Genomic DNA, 22,213 nt, shown 5'->3' on the forward strand with positions numbered 1-22,213 from the left:
TGACCATAAAGGGATAATACCCACAAAGGTATAAACTGAATGGAAGATAAACAGCATCACAATTTGAGAAGTTAGAAACCAGATAGTGACTGACCAGAGAAAACCAGGTCTAAGCCAGCGACAGGAAAAGGCTTAGAGCAACGCATTTGCACCTCCTCAATCCCACATGGGCCCTGGAGTCAGAGGCCTCAGGCCCCTCTGACACTAGGGTTGCAGGGGGCATTCAAAAATTCAAAATAGAAATACTACTTGAAAATCTATATAAAAAGCATCAGAGGGTCCCTGAGTGGCTCAGTCAGCTAAGGGTCCTACTTTAGCTCAGGTCATGATCTCACAAACCATGAGTTAGAGCCCTGCATTGGGCTCTAGGCTGATAGCTCGGAGCCTGGAGCCTGCTTCAGATTCTGTGTCCTCTTTCTCTCTCTCTCTCCGCCCCTCCCGCGCTCACACTCTGTCTCTCTCTCAAAAATAAATATTAAAAAAAAAAGCATTGGGGCGCCTGGGTGGCTCAGTCGGTTGAGCGTCCGACTTCGGCTCAGGTCATGATCTTGCGGTTCATGAGTTCAAGCCCCGCATCAGGCTCTGTGCCTGGACTCTGCTCTTCCCTGCTTCACCCCAGGAACATGAGAAAGGAAGACCTCAAAAACAACTTATGCCCACTTTCCTGCCCCCTTCCCTCCCCTATAGCCATGAGCCCTCGGAGCCCAGCTAATCATGGCAGCCCCCCCATTAAGCGCCATCCCTCCCCATCATGTGTTCCAGGGCACAGCCCTCCAACAAGTCTGAGCACCTAGATCCTGGCAGGTGCCATAGAAGGATGTGGAAGCTATGCCCCAAAGCTCAGCCCTTGGGATCCAAGGGGACTTTTGGGGGCCTGCAGTGTCTATCCCTACCCCGTAAGTTAACCACGATGCCCTCCCTCCCCTCCACACCCTCTCTGGGCCCTGGGGGAAGAGGAAGGGTGGCAGAGACTTGGAGAAATCCACAGCACCCAGAGCCCAGGGTCAAAGTCACAGTGTAGGGACCTCACAGAGCTAGGTGATTCCCTCCAACTCAGTGTCTGTGTATGGATGGAGAAACGGAGGCCAAGACAGACAACAGGGCTTGCATACATTTACAACACACCAAGTTCAATCAGTCATTCATTTAGCCACCAAGCGTTTATTGATCTCCTACTGACTCCTGTTTGTCAAGTCCTAAACTAGACTGTGATGATATAGGGCTGGGGAGAAAAAATATATGCCCTCAAACAGCCCCAGTGTTACCATAGGAGAGGAGAATGTCAAGCAGCTGCAAGCCACACAGAACCTCCAGAGAACTTGTGTTTCTGCACTGTGCACTCACACTTTGTGCCAGGACCCCTGCCCTGCCCCCACTACCTGCACAGCACCGCTGCTGGCTGTGTCACCCCCAAATTGTCACAATTTATCCCCTCCCACCTCATTCATTCATACCCCAAGCATCATCGCAGACCCCAGGCAAGACCTGGAGCTAAAGAGACAAAAACATGTTAGGGCCGCCTTGGTGGCTCAGTCTGTTAAGCATCAGACATCAGCTCAGGTCATGATCTCACAGCCCATGAGTTCAGCCCGGTTTAGGGCTCTATGCTGACAGCTCAGAGCCTGGAGCCTGCTTTGGATTCTGTGTATCCCTCTCTCTCTGCTCCTCCCCTGCTTATTCTCTCTCTCTCTCTCTCTCTCTCTCTCTCTCTCTCTCTCTCTCTCTCAAAAATAAACGTCGAAAAATTAAAAAAAAAATGATAGTCCCAAACCCCAGAGACCCAACCATCATGCAGTGTCCCCACAGGGGACAGGGTGAGCTCTGGGTCCAGAAGGAACCATCAGAACTCCTCTGCTCTGGAGAGCCAGCCTGACCAAGCCAGTGGGGGTCTGGGAAAGTCAGAGCAGCCACTTGGGGTGAGGGGAGGAGAGAGGAGTGACCAGAACCAGAACCAGAAGGGCCTTGAGTGGGGAGTTTGCGATGCTGTCACTCAGACAAAAACTGGCTGTTCCCAGTTTTGTTCTCATGCTCCAAAGCTGATTAGTGACCATTACTCTCTCCCGCTTTACCAACTCCCTTGCTCCACTGGAGCTCCTTCCCCATTCCCTTGCTTGGTAAAAGGTGGTTATTTTTCTTTGTTCTTTCCCTGAGCAATCATCCCATCCTGGATGCTTCCCTGACTTCAGCACCAGGAGGTAAGTTACGTGTGGTGGCACTGAAGAGAGGCAGGGCGTTCAGCCTCATATTTGTAAGCAAAGAACAGAGCTGGATCATTGATTTCCCACCCCTGCCCTCAGAACACTTCACACTGCACACAGGGTGGGCTGGCAGGGTCTGGAGCCTGCTTGCGGCCTGAAGGGCCCTTTCTCAGGGCCTACCCCTGACCAGCCCTGTAGTTCTGGGCATCCAGAACATCTTCTGCAGCAGACTCCAGAGTGTTTGCAGAGCCTGAGGGAGAACACTCATGCAGATACAGTGGCGCAGCGTAGAGTTACCTGGGCCAAGAGGCGGCCAGATCCTACGCTCCACCCAGAGAGCCAGAGCTCCTTCCCCGACCAACCAAGGGGCGTGATGCCCCACAAGCAGCCCCTGGCCCTGCAGGAGACTGACATTAGACCACCACGTATTGTTCCTCCTTCCAGAATAAGGTTTGGGGTCCCGGTCATGGTCTGCAAGCCTGCAAGGCCAGGCAGCCTCAGGCTGGAGCCCTTTGTCCCCCAAGCAGTTCTTAGGCCCGCCCAGGAAGCCAAGAGGGGGGTAGCTGCATCCTCGGGGGTCTCTGTTGCTCCAGCCTCAGGATGCCACCCCATCTAAGCACATCTTACTTAGGTCCCCAAGCAGAAAAGCAGAGGAGAAGCGCATACAGACACATCACTCTGGCATCCAGGCCCTCGTGATAGGGCCCCAAAGGCAATGCCCCCACTCCTGCAGCCCAGGCATCCAACAGCCTGGGTACCCCTGACATGGCTGCATTTTCCACCGCCAAGTCTTTAGCACTTGCTGCTGCACTCCCCTAGCACACCTTTCCCCTCCTATTTATCAACCCTCTGCCTACCTGAAGCATGAAGTGGCTCAGCTCCAGCCCCCACCCGTGGTTCATGAAGGCCTCAGGACCCTTCAGCTCACCAAGATCAGGACTCACTGTGGCCCAGGCTCTGCACTTCACCAGGGGACTCAGAAATGGACAGCTAAGCCTCCTATGTGAACCGCAACACCCCACGTGGTGATTCTGTTTCCTCACTGGACTGTGAGCCCCTGGGGGCAGGCCTCCGCCCGACCAGCACACCTGCAGAGGAGGCACGCTCTGCAGGTAAAACGTGTTCACAGAACCACTATCAGCTGGCACTGCAGTCTGCGGAGACATTCCTCATTTCATCCCCCACTCTGCAGGTGGAGAACGGCCCTTTCAGAATTGGAAAGGGGTCTGTGCACAGAGAAAAGCCCTAAGTGCTCATCCAAGGACAAAAAGAATGGAAAATGGGTCTTGGGCTAGGTGCACCTGGGGTTTGGAAGCCTGGCAACGTGTCAAGCCTGCCCTGCCCTGCCCTGCCCCTTGGCCTACATACACCCCTTGCCTCATGCCTGCTTCAATTCTTGCTTATGCCCTTGCCCTCCCCAGAAACCTTTCCCTGCCTCACCACCAGCATCCTCGGGCCAAGGACATCTCCTCCTCCTCTGTCCTGCCCTCAGATGAGCCTGAACCTGGGTTCCTTCCTGCCCCTGGCTTTAAGAGGTGGCCCCAGGCACACAGAAAAGGGCTTTCTGGGCCCCTGAGTGGTATCTAGTCTAGCCACGCCACTCTGCCCATTTCTCCTGTAGTTTCAACACTTGGGTCATCCAGAAATGCGAAGGCTCTGAGGTGTACCAAGCACCACACTGGTACTGAGGCAACAGCAGGAACTGGCAATGCAGTGGCCAGTCCAGGGAGGAATATGGCCATTGAGCAGGACCAGGCCAAATGGCTTGCTTAGAGCCATCCTCACTCTGTCTGTCCTGCGGAAGGAGACGCCACTTCTACCCCCACAGACTCCGCCAGCTCCCCCAGCTTCCCCTACGTGCAAGAGAAGATGCCCCAGGACACAGCAGGCCACAGTCCCACCCCCAGCCGCAGGCCCCCTCACAAACCTGGGCTCTGGCAACTGTGTGTGTGCAGGGCCTCTGTTTTCAAGAATTTCTTTCAACTTTGCAAAATAATGACATCTCTAACATAAAAAATAGAGAGCCCTTCGGCTGCAATCTGCTATTATATTTTTACTAGGACCCTCTGTTGAGCCAGAGTATAATCTGTAAGGTAATATAAGTGCTAATAATATTTTCCAGAGAAGCATTTCTCACTGTTACAAACACAAACTGCTATTAGGGGTATATTTGTTAGCATTGATGAGACAAAGATTACCGGGCTTCTGCAACAAGATGAGAACAGGTTGATTTTTTTCCCCCTCTAAGCTGTTCAGCTTCTGGGGCAAAAAAAAATTAACATAATGGGCTGAAAGTTCTACACAATTCCAAGTTAGCCTTAAAAATTCCTTTGCGATTCCTCTCCCGTTAAAGACTTTAAATACCTTTATTCTCTTTTAATAGAGCAATTCATCAATGTATTCCTCTAAAAGGTAAGTAATACAGATAGATTAGTCAGGGGGATGTGTTACACAAAGAGGAATGCTCCCTTCAGAATTAACATGCTAATACCATACCTGGCACTTAGTAGGGGCTTCATAAATGGACATTTTCTGAATTGATTGATTGCAATTCCCTAACAGTTATGATATAAGACTTTTCAATATTAACTCCAAGAGTTAAAAAGTTAAAAATGCTTAATCATCATTTTCTGTTTAATTTTAAAGTTGGGTGAATTCTGAAGCTCTCGCGAATGCCTTTCCTCCCAGACATTGATCGCAGACTTTGACAGAGCGCCACCTACTGCCCGAGCCCCACCACCTCGGCTCACCAGTTCCCATACCACCTAGAAGCACCTCAAGGAAACCCAGAAAAGGTGCGTTTCATCCTCAAGCACTCAGCCAGACTTCATCATGTCCCTACTATGTGTGTGGAAGATCCTAGGGAGACAGACCAGCTAGAACATATCCTTGCTCTGAGGTGTTCAGTTACAGGAAAAATGACCAGAGAGGCAGCACTAAACGGGGTAACAGCACCCCAGGAAGGGTCACAGGAGCCCTGCAGCCACCCCCCACCAAAAGCCCTTCCGATAAGGTGACTCTCCCTCATCCACTTGGACACCTTCACACACACCCAGTACAGTCACCAGGTCTCTCAGGGTCCTGACCTCTGCCAGGACAGTGCTGATGGCTGGTCACTCAGGTCTTGGGAACTGTCCATTGAAGCAGCACCATGAGGGAAACTCACAAGAAGCACACAGAAGCTTCAGCAAATTTTCAACTCAGGGCTGTGCTCTACATGACACGCAGGTTGTATACTCGTGTCTGCAGAGACACAATTAAGCCATTGATCCTCGTGCAAAATGGGCATTGATAAATCAATATGGAGCTGATGGTGTAGATAAACAGTGCACGTCATCGGAAGGCACAGCATGTGTAAGTGATTCAATGCAGATTGGTATCAAGGGAAATTTTGCCTCAATGTGGCCGAAAAGCCAAATACTGTCAGGATATGTAGCAGCAGCTTTTGCACTAATTTATCGCTGTTCTCTGATTCATTCAACAAGCATAGATCGAGCACCTTTTTTGAGGTTCTGGCTGAGCCTGGGGACATGGACAATTGAGCTCAAGACCCAAGGCCACAGCTGCTAGAATATTCTTTCCTGCCTTCTGGGAGACAGGAGACCTGTCCTCTGCTGAATAGCCTAGGCTTTGGGCTAGGCACATGATATACATACTTCTCAACCTCCCTATAGCCACTATAGTAGAAGTTCCCAGCCCAGGTTTACAACTGAGAAAACTGAGGCTCAGAGAGGCTCTTTGAACCCAGGGCTGCCAATTCTAAAGCCTAGATGCTTCTCTGACCTGGCTTATGCAATCAATATATTGGATCTGATCAGAGATCAGGCTATTTCCACAACCACAGAGCATCTCCCTACCCCAGGCAGCCAAGCAGCTTTGAGCACATGAGAATGAGGATTCCTAGAAGCAGCCTTGCCTGACCTTGGAGGCACAGGTATGAGGCCAAGCTCTCTAGCAGGAGGGTGCACCAGGAAAATGGCCCCACACACTGCTGGATGCTACCAATAGCATTGGCAGCATCTCCCTTGCTAACAGAACCCAGTATCATCCAGACACCCATACAGTATGAAGGCTGGCCCCTGTCCCAGCCCCACCACAGGATGTTAATCTGGATTAACCTTAAACCAATTAGTCATTTCATTCCTTTTGCTGACAACCAGTTTAGGAAGAGGCACATTACAAAGTTCTGATCAAGGAGACATTGCTCAGGAGAACAAATGTGCCAGAGAAGCTCCCGGGAATGATTTCTTAGCTCTTAAATAGAGACACAGGACCATTTTTCACCTATTTGATGGGCAAGAATCCAAAAAGCTGAGAACATACTCGGTTGCTGTATGAGAAACAGGCCCTTTGTACACGGCTGGTGGGATAAACTGGTATAAACCCCAGGAAGGGCAATTGGCAACATCTGTCAGGGTCACAAATACATATGCCTTTTGCCCCAGCAGCTCTAATTCTGGGAATTTATCCTGGAGGAAAACTAACAAATTTGTAGAAGGTATTATAATAGCAAATATGGAAACCACTGAAATGTCTATCAAGAGATGACTGGTTCAACAAATTAGATTACATGCATATAACACAATATGACACAGCTATAAAATATTAAGGATGTACCTTGTATACCAAAATATTTCACTAGGTGGAAAAAAAAGCAGTATCCAAAAATTTTTAGGGTACACTACCATTTGGGAAAAAAAATGGACGTGAGGTAGATAAAACCACACATTCATATTCGCTTTAATATGCCTCATTATATAAAAAGATTCTGGAAGAGGGAGCCTAGCTGGTAGAGCTCAGTCAGTAGAGCACAAGACTCTGGATTTGGGGGTTGTTAGCTTGAGTCCCACATTGGATGTAAAGATTACTTTAAAAGAATCTTTTTGGGGCACCTGAGTGGCTCAGTCTATTAAGTGTCCAACTCTTGATTTTGGCTTGTGTTGTGATCTGTAAGATCAAGATCCGTGTTGGGCCCTGTGTTGAGCGTGGAGCCTGCTTAGGATTCTCCCTCTGTCTCTCTCTCTCTCTCTCTCTCTCTCTCTCTCTCTGCTCCCCTCCCCTACTCATGCATGCTCTCTCTCTAAAAAAAAAAAAAAAAAAAAAAAAAAGGATAAATAAATAAAATCTTTTTTTAAAAAGATTCTGGAAGAATAAACAAGAAAGTCCTGTTAGTAAGTAGATAGGAGTAATAGAGAGACTTTTTATTGTATACCTTTTAAGTGTTTTAGATTTGCCAGGTTGTGTAACATATATTCAAACAATCTGCTATAATCTGAATGCTTGTGTTTCCCCAAAATTCCTGTGATGGAATCCTAACCCGTAAGGTGATGGTATTTGGGCAGTGGGACTTTGGGGAGATAATTAGATCATAAGGACAGAGCCCAGGATTAGTGCCCTTATAAAAGAGTCCCTGCCTAGCCAAGTGAGACTCACTTCAGCCAAGTGAGGAAACAGTGAAAAGACAGCCACCTATGAACCAGAAAACCCTCACCAAATACAGAATCTTCTGGTGCCATGATTCCAGACACACCAGCCTCCAGAACTGTGAGGAATACCTGCTTGCTGTTTCTAAGCTGCCCTCCTCCCAGGGTATGGTATTTTGTTACAGCAGCTTGCACAGACTAGAAAATGATTACGCATTTTTTAAAAAGAGAATAAAACAATGAAAGGATGCTTTCTGCCTGCACACATTGTTATACAAGGACATGAAGGACGGGTGGATACACAGCAGCCATTTTGTGACCAGGAGAGCCAGTAGTGTGGATGGGGGGGTGGGGAATAGAAAGAATATGTGCCCTCAGTAACACTGTTACCAAACCTGGAGCTGCCCCACCTCAGACAGTCTCATTAAATGAGATGAATCCCTTTACTGTGTAAGCCATTGGAGCTGGGTTTTCTGTTACTAACATACAACAGCATGCCGCAAGGAAATAGTAACAGCCATTCTTGTGAGGACACATAACAGATGAGCTGTGCCTCTACTCATGCTTCCATTATAGAGAAGAAATGAGATCTTCAGGGTAAATAGAGAGGACTAAACATAGACCTTTATCTCTGCCTCCTACCCCTCAAAAAACTCCTCTAAAGTAGCAGTGAAGGTCTAAAGTGACAGAAACCCACCAGGACAAAGAAAAGAGAAGATGACGAATGACAAATATAATAACAACAGTTTGGAAGCTGGAAAGCAGATGCCAACTGGCTTTGCAGATGAGAGAAAACTGAAACATAAGCCTGAGTTTGGGTGAACAAGCCCATTCAGAACCTGGAAAAAGCCCCGGACTTGCAGCAGCAGCAAATACCTCTGAGGCATAGATAGGGCTAAACACAGGAGGACTCATGGAAAGTCTAGATGAGAACTAGGAATCCTACTCACACCTCCTAACAAGATGACCACCCTCCCCAAAGATGGCAGGTCAACTCTCTGGAGATTTGAGCTCAAAGAGGTTCTGGACCAAAGGATGGCAGACAGAGCTGAGCACAGGAGTGAAGGACCGTATTAAAAACAGAGGGAATAAGGCTAAGTCTGTACACTGAATGGTAAAGACTTGTGCCACCTTCTCTCACTAAACTTCTGGAAAGTTCTCAGCCAAACCTATGCTCTTCCTCCAGGCAGGGAAGAGAAGGATTTCTCTCTTGAGAAAATGACCACCCCAAGAGAAAAGAACTAAAGATACTGATACCAGGGAATCCCATATGAAAATAGCCAAGTCTACCCACCCTGTCACCCTGTACGGAGTCTCACTCATCATCAAGCCTCAACCAAGCACAAGTTTCTTCCAGCAGGCACCTGGTGCCTCTCTCTTAGATATGTGTGGAGAGCCAGAGAGCACCAGACATTGGAGAAAAGTCTCTAACTGAAAGTCACATGACAGCAAACAGGAAATAAAAGAATTCCAAAGAAAATACAGAGATGGCAGGAAAGAGAAGAAAAAATATATAATGTATGTATTTTAATACCCACAGAAAAATTAGAAGTTACTGCATTTCATAAAATAAGAACAAGGGGACTATAAAGTGAGCATTTGGGAAAAAAGTCTTCGAAATTAAAAATGATAGCAGAAATTTTTTTCACCAGTGGAATATTTGAAAAAGTAGAAAAAAAATCTCCATTTAAAATAGAGGGACGCCTGGGTGGCTCAGTCGGTTGAGTGTCCGACTTCGGCTCAGGTCATGATCTTGCCGTTTGTGAGTTTGAGCCCCTCGTCGGGCTCTGTGTTGACAGCTCAGAACCTGAAGCCTGCTTTAGATTCTGTGTCTCCCTCTCGCTATGCTTCTCCTCTGCTTACACCCTGTCTCTTTCTCAAGAATAAATATGAAAATTTTTTTTTAAAAATAGAAAAAAAAGGGGCTCCTGGCTGGCTCATCAGTGAGGCATGCAACACTTGACCCTTGAGGTTGTGGGTTTGAGCCCTACAATGGGTTTTAAGATTACTTAAAAATTTTAAACAGTCTTCAGGGACATGTGAGTGGCTTAGTCCATTGAGTGTCCAACTCTTGATTTTGTCTCAGGTCATGATCCCAGGATCATGGGATCGAGCCCTGCATCGGGTTCCACACTGAGCATGGAGACTGCTTAAGATTCTCCCTCCCTCTGCCCCTCTCTCCTGCTCATGCACATACACACATACACACATAATATATATATATATATATATATATATATGTTTATATATAATATTTTTAAACCTTCAACAAATAGAAAAAAAGTAGAAAATAAGAAAGATAAGAAAATTCAAGAATTACTCTAACGAGCTTATCCTTCAACTAATAGAAGTTACTAAAAAAGAAAATAAAGGTAACAGAGAAGATGCAGTTATCAAACACTAACACAAGATATTGCTCCAGAACTGAAAGAAATGTGTTCCAAGAGTTAACAGATCCTCCGAGTGTATGGTACCATGAATTAACCTTTGAAAGTCAATTTAAAACTTTTTCATTTTTTAAACCATTCCAAGGAATATCACCATGAAATGTAGAACAAAGAACTGGAGAGAAATCCTAAAATCTTCCAAAGTAAATAAACAGGTCACATACAAACCCCAGGATCTGAAACATGTCTGATGTCTCAACAACAATGGAAGCCAGGAGACAATAGAACAATGCTGTCAAACTCTGAAGGGAAATGATTTCCAATCCAGAGTCAGCCACTGTATCAGTCAAATGTGAGGCTACAATAAAGACATTTTCAGATAAGCAACGTCTTCAAAAACTTACCTCCTAGTCACCCTTTCTCAGGCAGTTACTGAAGACAAGAAGAGAAAATTCCAACAAAGAGGAAGAAGTGGGATCCAGGGTGCAGGGGATGCTATAGAAACAGGAGATAGGTAAGAATCTGGGTGCTACATACAGAGAACTGTCTGGACAAGACCTGCAGGCCAGAGGTTCACAAGGGCTGTGTGAAAAATACACAGATTGGGGCGCCTGGGTGGTGCAATCTGTTAAGCCCCCAGCTTCGGCTCAGTTCATGATCTCATGGTTCCCAAATTCAAGCCCCGCGTTGGGCTCTGTGCTGACAGCTCAGAGCCTGGAGCCTCCTTCAGATTCTGTGTTTCTGTCTCTCTCTGCCCCTCCCCTGCTCACACTCACTTGCTCTCTTTCTCTCTGTCTCTCTCAAAAATAAGAAAATAAGTAAATAACCTAAAAAAAAAAGAAAAATACACAAATAAATAAAACAAGTCCATCACTGGATAGGTTGGAAATATTCAGAGATGTTCATTTCTGTCACAGAGCTGGGAAATCATTTGTAATTGGTTCATATAAGCAAAACAAAGAAAAATGGAGGCAATCATTCTGAGAAAATTTGAAATGGTACAAGAAACAATAATCGTCATACTACATATGGTTCTCTGTGAATAACAGCTACATAGTGATAATAATGTAAACATTGAATACTGACTTAACCCAAAATTAAGACTTAACATTCTCAGAGGGGCAGGAGAAGGGGAAGCTGGGGGCAGGGGTGGGGGCAGAGGGTAGCAGGAGAGGGTGCTGTGTACATTATAAAATTACAAATCCCCCCCTTCCACAAAAGAAAATCAAAGGATCATATCTAAAATTTTTTACAAAACCAAGAAATTGCAGTTAAGTCAACTAGTATAGAAATATGGAGAAAATACATGAAATAGAAGAAAAACTCAGTTAAACACTGAAAGCTGTTGGTTCCCCAGGAGCTGGGTGCAGAGAACAGGGGGGCAGGGCACTACCATCATTCTCTGTAAGCCCAGTGCCTCTATTTGGGTTCTGAAACTTGCACTCCAAACCGGGACTTAAAAAGTTTAAAAAGCCAAAAAACAGAAATTGTCTGCTGATCTCCTGGCATCAAAGCTGGTCTGTACCCACTTCCAGGGGAGTCTGTGCACCACCCGAGGACCCAGCATCTGACCCGGGGAGCTTACGATCCAGCCAAGACAAAAGAGCAGAAAAGACAGCAGGTTGTTTTCAGTGTTACACTGTTACCAGCAGTGCTGTGGGGACATCACTAGACATGCCTCCTTGCTGACGTATGCCCACGTGTCTCTAGATTAGAGACATAGAAGCTAGGTGGCCAAGACCAAAGGGCACCAGTTTAAATTTTCACAGACACTGCCAAATTGTCCTCTGAGAGGGCTGCCTAGGGTATGCTGTCAACAGCAGTAGGAAAGTCTCCCTCACTCTGCTGACACTTAATGGCAGCAATCCTTCTCATGTTTGCCAAACTGCCAGGTGACAAAGCTATATCTCCTTTTCTAAACTTACATCTTCATAATTACTAGTTGTTTTATTCTGTTCAGGCTGCTATAACAGAATTACCCCAGACTGTGTGGCTTACCAACAACAGACATTTATTTATCTCTCAGATTTAGAGGCTGGAAGTCCAAGATCGAGGTGCTCACAGATTTGGTGTCTGGTGAGGGTCCGCTTCCTGGTTGATAGACAGCTGACCTAGGTCATCACATGGTGAAAGGCCAAGGGAGCTCTCTGAGTCTCATGTATAAGGGCACTAATCTCATTCACGTGAGGTCCCCACCCTTGTGGGCCCAAAGGCCCCACCTCCTAACGCTATCACCTTAGAGACTAGGTTTCAACATTTAAATTTTGGGGAGACAAACATTCAGTCTATGGCACTGGAATATATTCAAATATAAATAAACTTAGGAATACACTGCAACATTTAAAAAGTAAGGTGTTGGCATGTGTTGGCATGAAAATATCTCCAAGATGTATTGTTCAGTGGTGGAAGCAATTTGCAAACAATAAATACCAAATGATACTATTTTTTTTTAATTTTTAACTGTTTATTTATTTATTTTGGAGAGAGAAAGAGAGAGAGCACACAAGCAGGGGAGAGGCAGAGAGAGAGAGGGAGACACAGGATCCAAAGCAGGCTCTGAACTGTCAGTACAGAGCCTGACACAGGCTCGAACTCACCAGCTGGGAGATCATGACTTGAGCCAAAGTCAGACCCTCAACACCTGAGCCACCCAGGTGCCCCCACATGATACTATTTATGTTCATAAACACACGCACAAAAATTCTGTGTATGTGGGTGTGCCTGGGTGGCTCAGTCGGTTGAGCATCCAACTCTCGATTTTGGCTCAGGTCATGATCCCAGGGCTGTGGGATCAAACCTCATGTTTGATGGTGAGTGTGGAGCCTGCTTAAGATTCTCTTTCTCCCTCTGCCCCTTCCCTGTATGTGCACATGCTCGCTGTCTCTCTCTCTCTCTCTCTCTCTCTCTCTCTCTCTCTCTCTAATAAAAAAGAAAAAAAATTCTGTGTATGTGTAAATTCATGAGAATGGTTTGAAAGAAAACATACCCAAGAGTGACTGTGGTGGGAAAGTATCCTCAGGACTTCTTTCTCCATAAGCACAGCAGACAAATACGAAGGCTCTGGACCAGGCAACCAGGTGCTAAGCCCAGCTATGTAGCCCTCCATTTTCTCTTCTGTAAACTGGGGATAATACTTACCTCATAGGGTCACATAAAGATTACGTGTCACATACACATGTATACAAACACACCCACACACATCTGAATTCAGTGCTGTGTTCACTGTTGTCATCCGTAATGTTTGCTTGCTTAACAAGAAATCAATGTATATTTCATGTATTCATTGTTTAACTTCTTCTTTAAAGAAGGAAATGGGGTGGCGGGAGAGTAAAGCCAAGGTGGGGCAAAGGTAACAAAGCGCTTATGCAAAACGAGAGCCAGGGCACACAGGAGCAACCCCAGGAAGACCTCGCCTGGCATGGCCACCATCACCAGATGCCAGAGAGGTCCAAGGTGAAAGGCACAGCACCCTGGAGCTGGGGCCCAGAGCCCGGCCCTACCACCTACCAGCTCACCTGCGCCTCCCCCTCCGAGCCTCAGTTTCCACACCTGTACTGTGTGGGGGTAGGGAAGCAGAGGGAAAGGAACCAGACTTAGAAGAGGGGGCAGCCCCAGCTCCTCTCAGGCTGCATCCCCACTGGTTCAGGTCCAAGAGCCCTGTCGCCTGAACATGGGGGTCCAGGATGCCCAGTCCGGAGACGGCTGGGGACCCGGGTCCTGCCATCCCAGGCCCTCCCTGAGCCTACCCCTCGTGACTACGTCCCCTCCTACTGCCATCAGGAGGCCCTGAGGCCCCGTCATCCCCCAGCCCAGACAGGGCCCCCTGTCTCCCACCAGGGCTGGGCTTTCCTTCCCAAACGTGGAGAGATGCAAGGCATCTGTTTCAACAGGCCCACATATTCACAACAGTGCTCCTCTGCGGAGTCCCAGCCAGGCCTGAGCCCTCACGGGAGCTCCCCCTCTGCCCACATTGCTCAAGGGCCACATCTGGAGCCTGGGCCAATGGGGCAACTGCCACACTCTGACCAGATATCCCCGCTTCTCCCCACCCACTCTCTGAGAACCAGGCTTCCGGTCCTGGCCACGGCTGGAGCTGCATTGCAGAGCCCACAGGTGCCCACTCACAGACTCCCTTTCTTTAAAACACTCCACACAAAGGCGCTTTTTATCTGGTTCAAAAACATGCTTTAAAAGCTTTAAAAGTCTTTGCAGTGGTTTCCCATGTTCTAGTCTCTTTCAGATGATAATAGTTTTAATTATAACAATCATTATAACATAATACCTTCAATTTAGGCAATCAGCTCCATTCAGAATATTCAAATGGCGGAATGGTGACTGGCCAAACCAGGATTTCCTGGCACTTGGTTTCAGAAAGAAATTCCCTGGGGCCAGCAGGTGCTTGCTGCGACCTAGGGCAGGAGACCCACTCCTTGGCAGGTTGTCAGACTTCCCAAGGGCAGGCCCAGAGGGAGCCCACAGGGATTCTGGCATAGGAATCCCCAAGCCTCCCCAGAAGAAACTCTGCAGCTCTAGAGACTTACCGTGGCTCCCTATTGCCCAGAGAGTAAGGCTCCAATTCATCAGTCCTCTCCTATACAACTCCAGGCTCATCCTGCACATAATCCCTGTAAATGCCACCTTTACCTGCCCATGTACTTTTCCCACACACAAGACACAACTGCCACCATCTATCAGGCACCGACCCTGCACCAGGCACCATGTTAGCCCTAGGTGACCAGTCATTCCAGTTTGTCCAAGACTGTCCCCATTATTGTAGCTCTAAAAATCCATTCAACCCAGCACAGGAATGAACTCAATAAATGCCAACTGAGGTTCATGAAAATCTGCTGGGAGTCCCAAGGCTGGAGGAATAAGAAAGCTTCATTGACTCATTCCACAAATATTCCCTGAGTGCCTACCACATGCCAGACCCTGTTCTACGTGCTAGGAGCTTGTCAGGGAATGAAACCAGGAATCCCTGCACTCACGGGCCTCATAGTGAGTGGAAGGAAAAAGTCCTGCCAGTAGCTAGGATTTGGACAAAGAATATAGGTTGCTCTATGTCAAGAACAGCCCGTGGTGGCTTGAAAATTGTGCCTGTCTGTGTCCTTGGTCGTGGAACAGAAGAGAGGGCTGGCGTTGGGAACATCCCTCAGCCCAGCAACAGCCTCAGAGCAGCAGCCCCTTAGAACAGTAGTGGAGCCAAAGGGTGGGTGTGGGGGGTCTTTAGGAACCCCTAAGTAAGCTCCATCATTGCCCCTACTTTTGATGAGCCACTTGACCATGTTTCCCTTGATGTGAAGCGCCACACAAATACAGCTAGTCTCTGTCCTGCTCCTCCACAGACCCCTGCCCCTAAGCCTCTCCATCTGCACAGGAACTCCAGAGCCTACAGGTGGGGACAGCGGCCCCACAACTTAGTGGGCAGAATGAGGGGTCTGGACTTGGTCCAGAGGGCTGCCATCTGAACTTGACTCATTGGAACCCCATGAGAATCTAACACAAGTAGGATGTTTCCCCAGAGCTAGGCCTCTGCTCTGCTGGGGCTTTCAGGATCACTGTCCTGAGAGTCCCAGAGTCCAGCTCAAAAACTGCCTCCTCCAGGAAGCACTCCCAGACTTCTATCTTCTTACACCTGGAGAGTTCACTTCCTCTCACCTCTTATACTGTGTAAGAGTATATACATCTCTATACACATATAAAGGTACAGATATATCTCTCTTTTTTCTAAGTATGTTGTACATTCTCAGCTTTCCACCCACTCTGGTCACTGCCTCACACCCTGGCCTGGTCACTGAGCTTGACAAAAGTATGTACTAACAGAAATCTCCCCACCAAAGAGCCCACTTTAAGGCAGAATGAGATGCTTCCACAATCCCCATCTCCACCTGAGTTTCAGTGCATGGCAGCCAGCAAGATGTGCATTGTAGTCTTTTTAATTGTTTTAATTACATTTTTTAACTTCTTTTTAAATTATTTTTCAGAGAGAGACAGAAACAGAGACACAGTACTAGTGGGGGAGAGGCAGAATCTGAAACAGGCTCCAGGCTCTGAGCTGTCAGCACAGGGCGCGAGGCGGGGCTCGAACTTGTGAACTGCCAGATCATGACCTGAGCCCATGTCAGATGCTTAACTGACTGAGTCACCTAGGTGCCCCAGCTTTTCATTTTTAACATGAAAGACCCTTCCTTCTATGATACAAATAGAATCGTTTCCCTCTAAGAGGCAGGAGTCCTCGGACTCAAAAACCAGAGATTAATGGTAACCAATGTGTTTCTTTCAAATAAGCCATAGCCAGCCACAGTTCCCTCGCAGATAAATGTGCATGCCGGTGCCTAACGTGTTCACAGACTGTCCTGTATCAGAAGGCATCACACACACACCCCTTCCAGAGCTGACTGGCCTCTCACCCTCCTGCCACACTAGTGCTGTGCCACCTTGAGCGTGATGTATCCCGGCTCTCCCCTCCCTTTTCAAAGTCTAGAAATAGACTCTGTCCAAGCTGACAGATGCCTGTTCTGCACCCAGTCTGCCCTTGACTTAGATGCTCTACCCATGAACCAAATGCCAACTCACCAAAATGACTTGCCATCCAGGGAAGGAAGAACCTTACCTCCTTCCTGTGGAATTATTTATTTAGGGAAAGACTGATTCTTGAACTCCCCTGCTTAAACCCCTGACTTCATGTGGATAAGAACTACCAGCTCACCAGTCTCAGAGGCCTTGTCATTGACCTTCCCCCAGCTGGCCAGCTCTCTCAGCCTCATCCAGGGATGCTAGTAGCTCCCGGAAGGCTCCAAGCTCTTCCCTTTCCCAGGGCTTTCCAACACTCTGGTTTTCTACCTGGCCAGCTCACTTTTCAGGGCCAGTTTAAAACGGGTTTCCTCTGAGAAGTCTTCCCTACCTCCTGTGTAATCCAAATGTACTCTCTCTCTTTTAAGAAGCAATAAATACAGTGCTTAGCAGCAGGGAATTTGGAGTCCGAATTCCTGGTTCAAATCCCAGGTCTGCCGCTGACTAGCTTTGTGACTGTGGGCAAGTTACTTAACCTTTCTGTGCCTCCACTTCCTCATCTGTAAAATGGAGCTAATTCACAGAATTGGGGGGCTAATAAGAGGATGTCATCCACCTAAAGTGCTTGGAACCATGTGAATCACGTAGTAAATAATCAGTGTCAGCTGTTACTATTATTGCCATCATCCTATACCTCCCATGGCCTTTGCTTTGCCTCCCTAGCCCTTCTTGCAGTTGGTAGCTGCATGTCTGCTTGGTGGTGATTTGCTGGCTGCTTAGAGTCCGCTCCGTAAGAGCAACCTCAAAGCCTGGCACGGTGCCTGGCATGCATAGGCACTCAGTAATTAACACTTGATTAAAGAATAATCATTGCTGGCTCTTTCTGCCTTGAGGTGGGAGGGGCTCTCAGAGGAGGGAGGTGGTCAGGATAGATGTGGCATGACTCACGGAGGCTGCCACCAGGACCGGGACCAAGGTGGACCCCCCAGGAAACCAGGGGGCCTACCTGGGGAACAGCTGGTGAAGAGCCAGAGCTCACAGTCAGGCTTCCCAGCCCCAAGGCTCAGCTCCGCCTCGGACCCCCGTGTGGCCTTGGACAGGGCTTCTTAAACTCTCTTTGTCAAACTCCAGTGGGAAACCTTCCACAACAAGTGAAGGTGGTAACCCCAAAGGGACGAGCAAAGCAAGCCCCCGCTCCCCGTTCCTGCTGGCCTGAGCTGGCTCCTGACTGGACCCTGCATCTGCATTGCCATCTGTAGAGTATGTAAATCCACACAATTAATATTCTCATAATCTTACTGCAGCCATTTTTCTTCACGAATGTTTGGTCTCCAAGAACGCTGCATGTTCTGGAGGCACATTTACATTTCATTATCTCTAAAAGCTTAACTACCGTAACTAATGCTAGATTAATAAGTAGCCCCATCGAACAACTACTTTAAGCAACACCGCTTACACAGTCTCGCTGGTGGTGGAAAAGAGTGCTTTCAAACAGAGGCTATGGCTAAGAAGGGGTCAGTCGAGTTAAGTAGGCCTAATTTCTGTATCTCCCACGAGAGACTCTACATATCATTCTACAGGAGCAATTCAATCTCAGCCGAAGTCATCCGTTTCCCAGGCCCCTGTAAGCCCGGGACTGGAACAAGAAGCCGGTTAGATCCTTGTGGGCCACGTGGAGTGTTCCCCATCCCCACACCCAACAGGGCCCTGCCTGGGCTCTGAGCAGGACACCTGACTAGACAACACTAAGTTAGTATGCATTTCCCACTGGAAGCCTCATGTACAGCCTTGATGAAAAAGAAAACAAGCAGCCCAGTTTAGAGACATCAACATCAGACTCTGGCTGGAGGCCATGGGGCCACCTCCCAAGAGACGGCGCATGAGGCATGCCCTGACAGCAGCCACAGGTTCCAGGCTCTCTCTCTGGGCCTTCACTAGCTCTCAGAGCCCCCGGGAAGCACGTGATGTGTAAATCCCAGCCGTTTGCCTTTGGGGAAGTGGATATGATTATCACATTTTTGCAACACAGGCGAGATCACAGTTTCCCAGGGAACTATTGATGCAGGTGAAGTGTATGTTCCAGAAATTCCCTTCCCACAGTTTTCATCCCACCTCACTCTTCTCGAGGTGCCCCAACATGTCTGCTCAAGCTATTGTCTAGCCTTCAGCTATTGTGATGTCTCTTCAATGCAGCGTCCAGCGTTCATAAAAGGCCCTTCTCCCGCAAGGGTCTGCTCTTCTCTGAGAACTTGATCATGGAGTAATGCACAGGCGCCTTCACCTGAGGGGCTGGGCTGTCCCCTGATGACCCTCTAAGCTAAGTTCTCCTGCCCAGTAGGCTCCAGGCCCTTCCTGGGCTCTGGAAAACAGCAATGGTGCCCAGGATGACTGAGTGTTCAGGGGCACCTATAGTCTGCAAGCTCTGGGGGCATTCCCCATCTCTCTGGCAAGTTGGAAAAAGCAAGACAGGCCACAGCACCTATGGAATCTTGCCCAAGTTCCATGAGGTGGCCTCTTCACCCCTGCCATCAGGAATTGTCCTGGGTCCTTTGTATATAGCTTAGAAGTCAACCTCAAGTTCTCCAGGAAGCTGACACATCTACTCACTAAGATCCTCCTTCCAGGTGACCCACCAAAAGCCTCCATTTCCCAGGAAGGGGCTACGAGTCTTAGCCACTTCATAGGGAGTGAGAATTTGCCATCATGCAAGCTGACAGCTAGCTAACAGAGCCTAAGACTGACGGTCACATGGACAGGCAGGGTGCAGCCAGAGGAAGCAGGAGGTCCCATCCTTTCCCCTCTCCCTGGTGACCCTTGTAGAACTCCTGAGCTCGGCAGCCGGCCCGGCCAGCTAGATTCCCTCCACAGCCGCTCAGCCAGAAACAGGGAGGTTAATAAAACACACCACGAGGGTCCCCCGAGGGACAGCTCTTGGCCGCCTCTGAAGTTTACAAAAGCAGCGTTTCTGATGCCTCAAAGGCTGCCTGCCACGGCTCCCTGTGAATTATTACACTGCAGGTTTCCAGGACATTCTGTCTGCAATGCCTTGGGAATTAGAGTAATTGTATTTTATCTGTTTGCCAAGAGTTTTCAGTAAACTCCTTTAATGTACTTTAAAACTCACAGCCCCAAATAGCAATGCATGCCTCCTAGCTTATGCACCAGGCACTGAATAAACACAGGGTGATGTATGGAGCTGGAGAGGACACTATTCATATATTTACACCCTTTACCAAAACACACATTCATCTTAATGACATTACTTACCACACAGCCCCACAAAAGGAGCACTGTGAAGGTCACAGACACAGGCCTTCCTCCGAGATGGTCCCCTCAGCTCACATAAGGCCCTCAAGGTAGTCTCTGTCCCAAGGGTTCCCCAACATAGGCAGCCGGGTCCCCCTGCCCTATCACTGGGAGCCAAAAACAAGGACAGGAGCAGCATCACTCCTCTCCTCCTTGTCCCCACAACCCGGCCCATGCAGCTTGCAGTCACCTCATGCTACCCCCACACAGACTCCGGCAATGGGCTGCCCCCAAATCAACTCCACTGTGTCCTTCAGCCAGGACAAGGGGGAGGAGCAACCAGAGGGGGAGGAGAGGAGGAGGAGGAGGAGCCTGATGAAGAGGAAGGTGAAGGTGGCTGGAGTTGAGGGAGGGGGAGGGTGGCATGGTGGAGCAGGAGGTGCTGCGGTGGGGTCTGGGGCACAGGGGACGGCTGTGCCAGCTCACAGTTCTTTACTGGAAGCTGGGTGCTGCAAAATATGAGAAGGATCCAGAATTAGAAAAGATCTGAAAAGCGAAAAGGGCTCCTGGATGGACCTAATAACCGTATGCAAAGATAAACTCCCAAATTATGAAGAAAAGATTAAGACATTCTTTGAGCAGCATTTGCACCTGGATGATGAGATCCACTACCTGTTGGACCAGGTGGCAGTGGGTACTATGAAGTGAGAGATAAAGAGGACAAGTGGGTCCACATTTTCATAAAAAAGGAAACATAATAACTCTTCCTGCAGGGATTTATCACCGCTTCACCCTGGAGGAAAGAACCACACGAAGGCCATGCGGCTATCTGTGGGAGAATGGGTGTGGACAGCGTGTTGAGGCTCGGGGGCGGTGGGGGGGTGCAATATGTGGAATTCTGGGTGCAGACAGTGTAGCAGCTGTCCCAGAGCCTAGCTCACCCTTCACCCTTGTGAATGTCCTGAACATGATCACAGCAGAGAACCTGTCCTCTCTCCTTTGCTTCGATATGGTAGACTTGGGGCCACGTGAGCTTTCCTTTGCCCGATTATTTGATCAGAGTATGTTTTAATGAAGTGAACTTTATTATAAAAATGATTTTTAGGGGCACTTGGGTGGCTCAGTCGGCTGAGTGTCGAAGTCTTGGTTTCGGCTCAGGTCATGATCCTAGGGTCGTGGGACAGAGCCCCTGCATCTGGCTCTGCGCTGAGCATGGAGCCTACTTAAGATTTTCTCTCTCTCTCTCTCTCTCTCTCTCTCTCTCTCTCTCTCTCTGTCCCTCTCCTCAACTCTCACATGTTCTCTCTCTAAAATTAAAACAAAAAAGGTTTTTATAGGAAAGCAACGGTGGGAATGTGAACAAACCACATTCATTTTACCTACTTCAAGATCAGCAGTCGGTGGCCCTGTGTCTCCACACACATTCAACTTTAACTTGAGTGAGAGCATCTCCCCAAATTTAAGGGCTAAAATGCCCCATCCAGACCTGGTTCTTTGACTGGAAGCAGATGTCAGTTGGTGCCATGCCTGCCTTAAAAGAAGGTGTCATAGTAGATGACAGGACTGGCCACACAGAAGATACTTCCCTTCCAAAACTAAGTGGGGAGTCCTGTTGGGTGTGAGCTCTCATATCAGCAGGGTAGTACTCAGGGTTGTTTACCCCATTTGCTTATTCAAAATAAAGTAGGTGCCCTAATTAAAAACACACACACACACACACACACATTCAGAAGCCTTTAATCTGACCCAGAGTAAAAACAACATCCTTACAAAGGCCATGATGTGGGCCTTCTCTGCTCTCTGACCTCACCTCCCCCTGCTCTCCTCCATGCTCCCTGGCCTCCTGCTGCTCTTCACACACACCAGGTGCACTTCTGCCCCAGGACCTTTGAATGTGCAGTTCCCGCTGCCTCTCAGGCTATCCACAGACTTCTGTGAGGTTGCTTCTCTCCCACCATCCCTTCAGGTCTCTGAGCGGTGTTAATCATTACAAAGAGTCCCCATGCTTCTCCACATACAGATGTAAGCATTTCCTCTGAGCACTCCCCTTCTCTCTCCCTATTTCATTTTGCTTCTCAATGGTTGCTAAGGACTGAATGTTTGTGTCTCTCCACAAATTCATCTGTTGAAACCTAACCCTCAATGTGATGGCATTAGGAGGTGGGGCCTTTAGGATGTAATTAGGTCTTGAGGGTGGACCTTTCATGAATGGGATTAGTGTTCTTTTAGAAAAGGTCCCAAGGGCGCCTGGGTGGCTCAGTCAGTGGAGTGCTGGACTCTTGATCTTGGCTCCGGTCACGATCTCACAGTTGGTGAGTTCGAGCCCTGCATCAGGCCCCATGCTGACAGTGCAGAGCCTGTTTGGAATCCTCTGTCACCCTCTCTCTCTACTCCTCTCCCACTCGTGTGCACTTTATCTCTCTCTCTCTCTAAATAAATAAATACA

Source organism: Prionailurus bengalensis, chromosome A1, assembly GCF_016509475.1.
Source record: "Prionailurus bengalensis isolate Pbe53 chromosome A1, Fcat_Pben_1.1_paternal_pri, whole genome shotgun sequence".
NCBI classification, from domain to species: domain Eukaryota; kingdom Metazoa; phylum Chordata; class Mammalia; order Carnivora; family Felidae; genus Prionailurus; species Prionailurus bengalensis.